Consider the following 12,864-nt stretch of genomic DNA (forward strand, 5'->3'; position numbering starts at 1 on the left):
CCCTGAGCCTTACTCCCCAGATACACCCAATCTAGGCCCTGCCCTGCCCTGCCCTGCCTGTCCACACAGGAAACAGCCCAGCCCACACTCTTCTCCAGGAGTGACTGGACTTCATCCTCACACCAGACCTGCCACAATCCATAACAGAAGGAAACGAGTTAATGTTTCACTTGGTGAAGCTGACCACGGTTGGAGGACTGTGTCTGAGGTACGGCAGAGTGCTTGGGCACTTTCAGAGGGAAGGTGCCCATGCCACCGGAGCTAGGTGACAACCGACATCTTATCTGTCTCCGCCACACTGAAAAGGCATGACTTGCTTCTCCCTGTGCTGTCTTGTTTTGAGACAAGGTTTATCTGTGTAGCAGTCCTGGCTGTCCTAGAACTCACTCTGTAGACCAGACTGGCCTCGAACTCACAGAGATGCGTCTGCCTCTGCCTCCTGGGTGCTGGGTTAAAGATGCACAGCACCAGGCCCAGCTTTCCTTGTGTTCTTATTCTGTCTTTTGGTGTTGACTCAGAAGACGGCTCCAGTCAGTGACTCCCTCATTAAAACACCAGTGAGAGCAGAAGGCCAGGCCGTGTCACAGACAGTCGAGCCGGAAGCACTCTGGATGGCACTGGGTAGTAAGAGCATTCACAGCTCCGTGAGTGCGAGCGAGGGACGGTGCTCGGTGCTCGGTAGTCCAGGACTCAGCTAGTGTGGACAGAGCCCTGGATTTCAACCCCAATACCACAAAAAGTAAAGAAAGGGCCTCTTTAGTAGGTTTGGTGTATTCTGAAAGTTATGAACCACTAGCCTAGTCAGGTGTAGTAACAGGGGCCTGTAATCCCAACTTCTCAGGAGGCTGAGGCAGGAGGATTCCAAATTCAAGAACTGCTTGAGCTAGAGTACGTTCGGGGCCAGCAGGGACAATTCAAGGAGATTCTGTCTCGGAGTTTTAAGTGAGGTCTGGGGACCTGGCTCAGTGGCAAAGCGTTGCCTGCCCACTGTGTGGAAGGCCTCGGCTGAACCCCAGTACGGAGGGAGGGGTGGCTAGTCTAAATGTGGAAGCTGCCTTGAAATGAATGTTACTACCGTGGTGGCCCACGGTGGGGCTGCCGCGTGCGGGTGAGGGGACAGCCGGGCTCTGCTGCACTTCTTCTCCCAGCAGAAAAGACAGAAGAACTTGGGAACTTGATGCTTACCAGCAGCAGTGATTTTCATAAAAGCTTTAAAATAAATCACCTTTCCACCCCTTTATTTCCTCCCAGGGTGTGGTTAGCTCTGCTTATCTAGTGCCTGTCATCCCCAGAGGTCGTGCACAGCTGTGTCCAGATGTGCTCCGTTGGGGTCTGCTCCTGCTCCAGCCCTGGGCATGAGCAGTGATCAGAGTGGATGCCGGTGTTTAAAATGGGAATTATCAGGTCTTGGGGGGTTGTTTTTGTTTGTTTTGTCTTGTTTTTTCCCAGAATGGTATGGTTCAAGAGATTCGGGAGCTCTTAACCTGAATACAAGTTTCACTTGATTCTGAGGGAGAACCAGGCTTTCAAAGAAAGAAAAACAAGTCATTCCAGTCCAGACCCTGTTGGATTTCCAAATGCCAAGTACAGATGAATAGAAACAGAAAGGAGTTGTAATATCTTTCCCCTTCGGGAAGTCAGTCATTTGTCTAATGCCAGCATTGATGGAAAACCCAGTCTTCTACTGACGGAGGCGTTCAGAGTCTCCTACCCAAGACATGATCTTGACGCTCTCAGGGAAACCAACGACAAACCCCAGCTTGCTTCCAACTCACTGAGAAGCAAGTGTCAAGGGCAGAAACAACTCGAAATGAATGGGGGTCTACCAAGTCCTTTCCTGTGGCCTCCCGAAGGAGTGTCATTAGAAACTGTACTCTCAATCATGAAAAGGTTCATCTCCTTTCACCATTGTATTAAATTCTGGCAAGGACAGAGGATCCCTTCCATGACAACCAGGGTATCTAGTACCTGATACCCAGGAAGCATGAGGCAAGCCACGCCCTCATTTGCTTCTGTTCCCTCCTAGCCTGACCAGTTAGGAAAGCAATCTGTTCTCGTAGATGGGCATATAGAAGTTCTGATTTGTGTGCACTGACAAACCATCAGATTTACCTGGGCAGTAGAGAAATTCATTACTCCCCACCTTCATTCTGCAGCTCTTCGTTAAGAGCTATGGGCTTTCAACAAATCAGCCAGAGGTCATGAGTTCACACTCCATTTCAGAGCCTGCCCTGCAACCCCAGGCAGCTGTTATGTTGGCCCAGGGAAAATTCCTCCGGCCTTTGTCCGGACTCCCCTGATATGGTCTGTTGTTCAGTGGCTGAAGAGCTATTAGCACCGTAATTTTTCCAAATGAACATTGAGCTAAATTATCTCTAAGGTATAAAGGAACATCTCTCGGTGTGTTATGGAAAATTGCCTCCCGAATTACAAGACTATACAAAGCACATATTAATTCTGGGTCCAAGGACATCCAAATTGCCTTAGATTTGTGCTGCATTGTGGAAACACTCCCTTAATAATGTCAGGCTGGGAGGGTATCACAAGGTACATGCTGTTATGAAAATAAACCAGAATCTCTCTCCATTAGGATCACTCTGCACACACCCAGGCCTGGCTAAAGGCATTGTGCTCTGAAATTCAAGTCTTTTGAAGAGGAAATCAATTCTAATTGCAGAGGCAGAGAGTAAATTTGAATTCTAAACTGGGTCGACCTCCCCAAATGGCTTTTCTCTCTGCCGCCCACGAGTGAAGGAGGCACCTAGGAAGCAGCTGGTCGTAGTCGCGATGGCCAGAGAGGGTGCCTGTCTGGAGACGGCTCCGGTAACTCTTGTGCTGGCGCAGTCATGACCACAGCAGAAGAGGAAAGAAGGCAGTGCCCAGTGCCAGTGTGTGCAGTGAGCGGCAGCTGGAGACAGGCAGGGAGCCCCGGGAAGGAGCCCTTCCTAAGTCACCCTCACGGACGGTCACATACCAGTCACTAAGGGGGTGTTCAGTGGATCATTTTAAGGAAATCTCCCAGTGTTGGGGATCAATCCCAGGTACCCCCTCATACCAGAATTCTACAGCTGAACTAACTCCAGCTCTTCCCTCCCCTTAAGAAAAAAATCAAATATTCCAGAGAAAATCCTAGACATGACATTTTATCCACCTTGCCTCAATACACATCAAAGAAAGATATTATTGTCATATGGTCAGCTTCGATGTTCTCCCGCACCTGGCAAAATTAACATTACTCCCCGGTTTACCATGGAATACGGTTCGAATCGAATTTAACTAAATGTCTCAAAAACACAGGTTTTGGATTTGTTCAAATAGCGAGTCCTTTAAACAAGAAGAATTCGGGAGCCAGAGAGCTGATGTGATGGGAAGAAGGTTCCTGTGCAGCCGTGAGAACCTGAGTTCCGATCCCCAGCACCCAGGTAAAACTCCAGGCATGGCCAGATGCTACTGTAACCCAGTGCTAGCAGGATTCAGAGATGAGACTCAGCAAGGCTGGCCAGCCACCATGCCAGCAAGGAAAGCTCTGGGTTCAGTGAGAGACCCTGCCTCGAGCGGATAACGTAGAAAGGCATAGAGAAAAACAGCCAATCTCCTCCTCTGGCCTTCGTGAACATGGGTACCCACACTGTGCATACACATGCACATGCGTGCACATACCACATATATACACATAAAATGAAAAGAAGGGAGAGGAGGCATTTCTGCTCCTCTAGAACGGAAGATCCCAGCCCCATGCCCACTCACTCCCTGCCCCTTCCAGATAATCCTGATAGTCAGGGTTGTAACACCCGATTCTGTGTTACCCCATCAGTACAGTTTGCACGCCACTGTACCATACGAGAATCAGGCAAGGGCCTGGAGATTGAAAGAACACACCAAGAGACCTGGGTCATTCGAAAGGAGATCGGCTGAATGCTATTTATTCAACTTTGGGGAAAACCTTATAAACCTCGCTGCTGCACAAGGATTTCCGCTCAGGCAGGTGGGAAATTACCATACCAACAATGGAGTCAATGCCCTACAGCTACCAGGCCAGGCAGAGGGAGCACAGGAACAAACAGATGTTTTAGCTGGCTGACCAGAAACTGTCCTCAAGATGAACCCCAAGAACAAGGGTAGACCCGGGGCCCTACACAGGATTCCCTCGCTTCAGGAAACGACCTCAACCCCTCCGTTGGCCTGCAGGAATTCGAATCTTTGGGAGAGTAAGGCAGCCAGAGCAGGTGAGCCTCTGAAGAGGGCTCGTCAGAACACTGGTTTATCTTTACGCCTTTGATTCTGTCGGCCATGCTGTAAATGGTTTCTCCCTTCATCGAGAGCTCATTTCTGGCCTACTGCCTCCCCCGGGCTCTTCTTTCTTTTTCCCTCGTTTTTGCTGTGTGCATTTGTGGTCTCACTGGGCCCATACACCCAACAGCTACTGCAGCGTGAGCCTTGCCAGGGCACCATTCCCACTGGGTTCTCAGAAGGCTCTACCGGGCCAGGAAGAAACTCCCCTTCCCTGAGAAGCCACCTCTCAGCAGCCTGCAGAACTGATGCCGTGGTAAAATTACTGGACTCACTGACACAGTCTGCCCAGGAGTTGGGGTGGGGTCCTACAGAACTGAGCTGGGAGAACCGGGGCTCCAGAGTCCCTGTCTGTTGCCTGTTATCATCTTGACGGCTCTGGAGCCCCTGTAGGCAGATTTCTTCACCCCAATATGTCACCATGCTGTTTCCAACCGAGACACAGAATACAAATGTACTTACTGCCCACCTACTGGGCGAGGATTTCAGCTTAAAATACCGGAAAAAAAAGTTTTTAAGGCAGATTCTCATATAACCCAAGTCCTTTGTATCCAGGGATGATCACCTTTAAGCTTCTGATCCTGCTCTCGCCTCCCGCGTTTGGGAGTGCAAGCACGAGCCATCATGCCCCGTTTATTCCGTGCTGGAAACTGAACCCAGGACTCTGCAGCACTCTAGCAACTAAGGTGCATTCCAGCCCCTCGGTGTTAGAAACGATCAAATAAGATTGCAAGACGTTATCCCTCGGTAGCAGAAGCTGAAATGTTTGCCAGACTATGACATTATTGCCCTGTGGTTAGACACATAACTGATTTTTTTCATCAGATATAAATGGAGGTTTGATTAAGATTATTCTTTACAATAGACAGGAGCCTATGATTATCTATCATTATGGTCAAAATGTTTTAACTTTAATTTGCTTTTAATAAAACTCCTTATCTCAGGTCACAAGAAGACAGAGGTAATAGAGGGTTGGAATTCCCTGCTGGGCTGTGAAGGCTGCGCAGTGGGCATTCTCAGAGGTCCCCAGATCAGGAGCGTGAGTCAGCTGGGAATGTGTTTGAAACCGCATTCTCAGGCAGACTATGGACTCACTCTTCGAGATCCTTCGGGTGTGAGTCCCTGAAACTGCAGCGATCTGTGTGCTAATGCCCACCCTCCCAACAATCACCCTGATTGTGATACAATTTTATTGTCACTTTGATTGGATTGATTGGGAAATGTCTACAAGATTAGTAAAGGCACTTTTTTGTTTTCTTTTTTCAAGACAGGGTTTCTCTGTAGCTTTGGAGCCTGTCCTGGAACTAGCTCTTGTAGACCAGGCTGGCCTCAAACTCACAGAGATCCGCCTGCCTCTGCCTCCCAAGTGCTAGGATTAAAGGGATGCACCACCACCACCTGGCTGTAAAAGGCACTTCTGAATATGTCTGTGACTGGGTTTCCAGAGACTACTGGCCAAAGGAGGCTCACTGTGGCCTCATCCCATAGGCTGAGGGCTTAGATGAAGCTAAAGTGGAGTCCGGAGGAAGCCTGTTAGCAAGGACATTCCTTCCCACTTGCTGAACCAAGTGCCATGACCCCGGCCTCAATTCCCATGGAGCTTCCTGCATGCCTGCTGAAGATGCAGTGATGTACGAGACACAGCCCAGCCATCAGAGCACAGAACAGACCAGAGAGAGCCAGCCTGTGCACAAGCCGGAAGAACAGCATCCTTAGGGAGTGAAAGGGGTGAGCTCAGAGTCCAGTGTTATCCTGGCTTCTGTGCTTTCATACTAGGTGACTTGGCAAGTTCTTTAACCTCAGGAAACTTCATCTTCCCCGGGTACCTTTTTCTGTAGGGTTAGCGGGAGTTGTGGCACTGTCCTTAGCAGGATGTGAGATGAGGACACACCTGAGGTACACTTAGCCCTGGTGACACACAGGAAAGGAATGGCGGCTGTCAGGGGCTGCTGTCTGCAGGCTGCAAAGAGAAAGCAAGAAAGAGTGTGTTTCCATCTTCTGAGGAGTTAAGGGGGGGCGCAGGCACAATGGGAGCTGGCATGGGAAGACAACTCACTGTGTGGAAAGTAAGGTGGTGGGGGAGACTAGAGCTAGGTGGCTCTTGCAGGCTTCAGGGGTCCTTCTTGAGTTCCCCCAAATTCACTGGGCTGTTATGTGTACATTCACCAATTTCTCTTTTGTTGTTCTTTTGTTTTTTTTAACACAGGGTCTCTCTGTGTAGCCTTGGCTCTCTGGAAACTCACTCTAGACCAGGCTATCCTTGAACTCAGAAGTCCATCTGCCTCTGCGTCCAGAGCACTGGGATTGAAGGATGTTGTCTGTTACTGAAAAGGGGGGGTAAGGACGCGAGACAACCAATCCCAAACTAACTCCAAAAGATTCCAGTTATAATTTTTTTATTATAAGGGGCAAATTCATGGAACAGGAAAGACAAGTTCAACCTTAGGTGTGTAATGCAGGAACAAGAGAGAGAGAGAGAGAGAGAGAGAGAGAGAGAGAGAGAGAGAGAGAACGAGAATGAGCCCTGGGCAGTCTGGCAGTTTCTATGGGTACCCAAAAGGTCACACCCTATCCTGGTCCAGCCTTTTAAAGGTCATTGGCTGAGGGAGGTTCCCCATCAGTCGGCCTAGGTAATTTCTTTTTAAGAATATTCTAGATGCCAGTAGCACCTTCCATACTGCTGGGCTTCCTGGAATGGGATACACTCTGAGGAAGACGCTCTCATCCTCTGGAAGGGGATCCCTTTGGCGGTTGAATGACCTTTTTTTCATAGGGGTCACCTAAGGTCTTCGGAAAACAGATTTTTACATTGCATTTTGTAACAGTAGCAAAATTACAGTTGTGAAGTAGCAACACAAACAATTTTATAGTTGAGGATCGCCACAATATGAACTGTATTAAAGGGTCGCAATATTAGGAAGGTTGAGAACCACTGCTCTAAGAAGATGGCTAAACTCCTCCCGCCTCTGGCTGCCTGCCCCCTTCTGAGTGTGGTTGAAATGGGGACCTCACTGCTTCTGGGCTGGCAAGAAACCCGAGAGCTTGGACAATCTCAAACTATTCAGGTTCCCTTCTCCCAGAGTTGACGGGGGTAGTCTCCCATGTTTCTCCCTTTTGCCTCCCCACCTCATCACCCAGTACCCAAAGTTCTCCAACTGTTTAGTAATTCCATTCTCCGTGGTTTTTGATTATTAATTTAGAAATCCCAGCGCAAATCAGAGCACCCTGCACCTCTGCTCCATCATTCCCATCTCTGAGATCCCTCCTCCTCCTCCCCTTTCATTTCTATGGCTCCCTGATTGGAAAAGAGCAGGGGGCCCCCTTCTTCCTTCCCAACTCCACAATTGTCACCGCCAATTAGTGCATTGTTAGGGCACACAATGGCGTTACTGTAGCCAGTGGAATGGGGCGCCTTTGTGCTTCTCCAACGGGCCATGGGGGCAGTCAAGTTTCATTTAGAGACTTAAAACACAACCCCTGAAGAAAAAGAAATGCTACCAGAAAAGTATAAAAAAAGGAGGGGGCACAAAAATAAACCAAAAATAAAACAAAACAAAAAAAAAAAGTCGAAGAAGAGAAAGGCAAGGATGAGGGAAGTGATGGTGAGCCAGTGCTGAAAGGGGGGAGAGGAGAAGAAAAACAGTCCCCGTTCAGAAATGAGGCTGAACTCCTGAGAAGTCCCAAGAGGCTGCTACATGCCGGAGCTCCCTGAGAACACAAAAGCGGCTCAGGCTTAACAGTAATTAGTGGTGTGATTGTGCTTGGAACACTGCTGTCTTTGGAAGGGTTTTCCAATTCCCTCCTACCCCCCTCTACCCTGTCCTTACCAATAAAGGGGATGGGAGCCGAGCAGGGAAGCTGGGTAGGGAAAAGGCCTGCGAGCTGTGCTGCCCCGGCAGTCTGGGTGAGAGTAAGCTGGTCTTCCTCTTTGGCAGGTAAATTGGATTTTATTCTCTAAAGCTTGAAAATAATTACAGGGGTTTTCTTTAATAATATGCCATATGGAGGCATTTCCTAGTTAGTTTCACTTCAAGTACCTTTTGAGCGGCCTGGTCCTTTTTGCAGCCCAGAAGATGCTCCTGCAGCCCAGAGCCCACAGGTCCTGGGGCTTTTTCTGTCAGCCAAGCCTCTGAGTCAGGATAGCTTTTTTTGTCAGAAGACATCTACTCCTAAAGAAGTGAGCGCAAGGCTCAGTCTGAACAGGCAGTCCCTTGAGGCAGAGCTCTAAATGCCTCTTGTGCCCTAGCATCCTTCCCCTTCCTCTTAACCCACCTCTGAAACAACTGATCGTGCCTGCTGCTTCTTAGAACTCATGGTACAAGGGATAACCAGGAAGGGACTCCCCGATATGAAGCTGGCCACACCTGATCATTCTAGAGTCTTCTACCTGCCTGTCCAACCCCCTAATTTCTATAAGGCCTCCCCAGTCAGAATTACCAAACAAGGGTAATTATGGCCAGAGACAGAGAGGTGGGCTATTTTGAGCAATGTGATTGTTTTGTTTTTGTTTCCATTTTGAAATAGCCAATTTCTAACTTGTGACTTACATCACTCTTTTGTGTCTTCATTTCCTTTCAAGCACACTTCTGTTGCTGTTGGTAACAAGGTCTGCGTATCCCAGGCTGGCCTCGAACTCACTATGTAGCCGAGCATATGAAGGCTATGAAGGTCGGATTCTCCTGCCTCCATCTTCCGAGTCATGGGATTGCAGTCTGTGCCAACACCCTGGCTTTCTTCAAGTACATTAAGTATTCTTCCTTGCCCGTTCCCTCTGCTGAGATCAAGCCAGGTTCATTAGGAAAACAAACAAACAAGCAAGAGACTCATGTGCTCCACACCAGCCTTGAAAACCAACTGCATCTTAGAAACAGGACTGTAGAAACATACTCGCTGATACTGCGCGCCTCTGTTTTATTTCTCCATCCACTAATGTCGAAGAGACGCAGCCAAGGGTGGTTCCCTGGCATTCACTGGAGCTGGGCAAAATGAAGGGACCATCTCTGAGTGTGGAGATCAGAATTCTGGTCCACCTGCAGGAGTAATAGAGGTGGCATGTCTGTGCTCACATGTGAGGCTCAATTTCAGACATCGCCAAGAATCTTGGAGGATGGTGCTGGGAAGAGTTCCTCATCCTGCTACCAGAGGTGCCTCTGAAGTTGTCCTCAGGGATGGTGGCTTGTTTATACCCTCCTGCCTGTGTAGAAGCAGCCCGGGTCCTTCCCCAATGCCTTTCTCCTCATTCATTATGACCTCCATGGCCACCACCAGTCTCAAAGGGGCGTGTCCCTAGTCAGGAATTGACTGTGAACTCTCTGATAATGCCCCTGAAATGGCACCTATACACACATCAGGGAGTGCGAACTGAAGGGGGTCGTGACGTAAGGATTCCATAGCCTCCCTCACATGTGGTGTTTCCAGACTCCACCGAAAAGGCTTTACCAAGTTGTTCTAGATGGCGCACGAAGACTCCACTCCACTTCCCTTCAACCTCAGTCTTTGATTGAGTGCAGTAACAAGACTCCAAAGACTCCAGGACAGCAGCTTTCAAGCTTCCTGTGCTGCGGCCTCACTTTAATACAGTTCCTCATGTTCTGGTGACCCCCAACCATAAAATTATTTTGTTACTACTTCATCACTGTAATTTTGCTAATGTTATAAATTGTAATGTAAATATGTGATATGTAGGATATATGATTTGCATCCCCCAAGGGGTCACGACCCACAGGTAGAAAACCACTGCTCTAGAACCTACAGAGCAAGAAATATAAGAGTTTGCAGTGAAAAAGTCTTGCTAGGGATACGCCAGCTGGGTGTGCCCACCATTCACAGTGCTTCAGTGCCCGTTACTGCCGTTCTCCTCCCCCTTCCCAGACCCTGTGTGAGTGTGTGTGTGTCCGTGTATGTGTGTGTGTCTGTGTGTGTCTGTGTCTGTGTATCTGTGTGTGCATGTGTGTGTCTCTATGTGTGTACCTGTGTGTGTCTCTGTGTGTGTATGTGTGTGCCTGTATGTGGGTGTGTCTGTGTGTGTATGTCTGTATGTGTGTGTCTCTCTGTGTGTATCTGTGTCTGTGTGTGCGTGTGTGTATGTGTGTCTATCTGTATGTGTATGTGTGTGTCTGTGGAGTGTCAGTGTGTGTGTGTGTTTGTGTATGGGGGTGAGAGGTTGACAACGGTTGTATTCAATCACTTTTTACCTTATTGTTTTAACTTGTTAATTTTTTTAAACTAAAATATAATTACCTTTATTTTCCCTTTCCTCCCTTACCCTTTGCACTCCACTTTCTTTTACAGTTTATGATCTTTACTTATTTAGTGTTGTTATATTTGTACATGTGTATGTGTATTCCTGCATACATATATACAGCCCGTTCCACTGATGTGTGTGCACTGCACATCCAGCCTGTCTTTCACTGCGGATGCCCGGGTTGAACTCATGTTCTTATGCTTACACAGCAAGCCCTTCACAGTCTGACCCATCTGCCTACCTTCCTTTAGTACCACCATCCGCATGGTCTTGAAATACGCAAGTCCCGTCTTCCATCTCCAGTTTGGTCGCCTTCAGGACACATTCAAACCCAAAGCATGATTGGAAGTCCCGGATGGCATGGTCTAATTTCTCCTTAACTGCATTTCCTGCCAACAGGATGGCCTGCTCCATGGGCCTAAAACCCATGTACTTTCTGGATTTAATGCCTGCCTGCTGTCATCTTGAAAGTTTAAGTACTTTTTAAAATAAGTCCCTACATTTCATTTCATGGGGATCCGTTTGAATGTGTCTTCTGAAATCCATGCATTGAAAACAAGCCCCAATGCAGCAATGTTACACAGTGCATTGTTCACAGACGTTGTTCACAGACGATTAAGCCACAAGGACTCTGCCTGCATGGGGAGATCCACACTGACCATGAAAGATCCTGAGACTTGGAAGGAAAACCCTCTCATACTCCAATGCGTGCATGCTGTCTTCCCGTTCTGTCGTCTGGAGGGAGGTCTTCGCCAGAAAGTCTTTCATAATGGACTTTCTGGAAACTCATCAATGAGAGATAAATCGTTTTTCTTTGTAAATTAGTCTGTGGTTCTGTGATAGCAACATGGACTAAGACATCTCCCAAAGGGAGTGTCTTGTCCTGTCTTTCTTCCTTCTCCCACGTTATACTCCAACACCCTGCAAGTCTCCAAAGCCTTTCTTAGTGTCTGCTATTTAAACATACACCTATCACCTTGGCTGCTGAATATCAGTGTCTCTTTAAGAATATATATATTCTTCTTTTTGTTCATATCTTTGTTAGGGTTTTACTGCTATGAAGAGACACCATGACCATGGCATCTCTTTTAAATTTTTTATTTTTTTATTTATTTTATGTATATGAGTGACCTGTCTTCATGCACACCAAAAGAGAGAATCAGATCCTGTTACAGATGGTTGTGAGCCATCACGTGGTTGCTGGCAATTGAACTCAGGGCTTCTGAAAAAGCAGCCAATATTAACTGCTGAGCCATGTCTTCAATCACTGACCAGAGCAACTCTTATAAAGAAAACACTTAATTGGGGTGACTTGCTTGTGGTTTCCGAGGTTCAGTCCATTGTCATCATGACAGGGAGCATGGAGGTTTGCAGGCAGATGTGGTGCTGGACCTGGGAGTCCTATATCTTGCAGGCAACAGGAAGTCAAACTGATGGTCACACTGAGGGAAGCTTAAGCAAAAGAGACCTTAAAGCCCGCCCCCATAGTGACACACTTCCTCCGAAAAGGCTATACCCCATAATGGTGTCACTCTGTTTGGGGGCCATTGTCTTTCAAACCACAACAGTTTATTTCTCCAAATAATTTATTGCTCCTTATCAAAGGTCTGCCTTTTAAATTACTTAAGCTTATTATTTATTTCCTGCCTCAGCTTAGAGGTCATGCACAACATGGGGGTAGAAATTGTGTCTTGCGCTGGACTGAGGTTTCTCAGGCTTTTTGTGGTGACATTAAGCCAAGTGGTATGTTTAAGAAAGATTTGCTGAAAGTGCCATCCACTCTCACTCCAGTGGCTGCAGTGTTGATGTGACTATATTCCTACTCTAGTCTACTCAGGGTCCTGGGAGCCACGGTGCCACTCACCACAGTCTAGGACCAGTTGAGTAGCTACTGCTAAGAAGTCTGTCCTATGATGTTTTCTAATTGAACGTTTTGGAAACAGGGAAATGTCTTACATGTCCTAGCACGGTCACTAGGCCCGTGTGCTGCCGAACACTTCAAGTGCGGCCAATGCAACCGATGAACTGAATGTTTATTTGGATTTCATTCTGATTATAGCACACAACTGAATGCTGGAGACGCGCTCTGAGACAGGCTAGCTAGGCAGTTTCATCCCGAGTGAAATCATGCCACAAACTTACGCAAGCTGAGACAACCATGATGTCATTAAGCGATACCATCTCATACATGCAGACACTGTTGATTCAAGCATCATGACGTGGCACATGATTCTAAATGGAAACATCCTAGTGTGATTAGCAGCCGCCACACTGGCCAATGCGGTCTTCTATGATGTTGATCTTCACCGCAGGGCAAGGAGCAAGTCAAT

At 47.7% G+C, this 12,864-nt stretch overlaps 1 long non-coding RNA gene across 1 annotated transcript; it reads left to right on the top strand.

Moving 5' to 3' along the window:
- Window positions 1–11,466, top strand: LOC126508860 (uncharacterized). Its single transcript, XR_007593981.1, has 3 exons — window positions 1–208; window positions 3,298–3,422; window positions 8,870–11,466. It is a non-coding gene; the product is annotated as an uncharacterized lncRNA (long non-coding RNA).
- The last annotated feature ends 1,398 nt before the right edge of the window (window positions 11,467–12,864 follow it).

The sequence above is a fragment of the Alexandromys fortis genome, unplaced genomic scaffold (assembly GCF_014885135.2).
Source record: "Alexandromys fortis isolate MF-2015 unplaced genomic scaffold, M_Fortis_MF-2015_v1.1 scaffold_40, whole genome shotgun sequence".
In the NCBI taxonomy this organism is placed as follows: domain Eukaryota; kingdom Metazoa; phylum Chordata; class Mammalia; order Rodentia; family Cricetidae; genus Alexandromys; species Alexandromys fortis.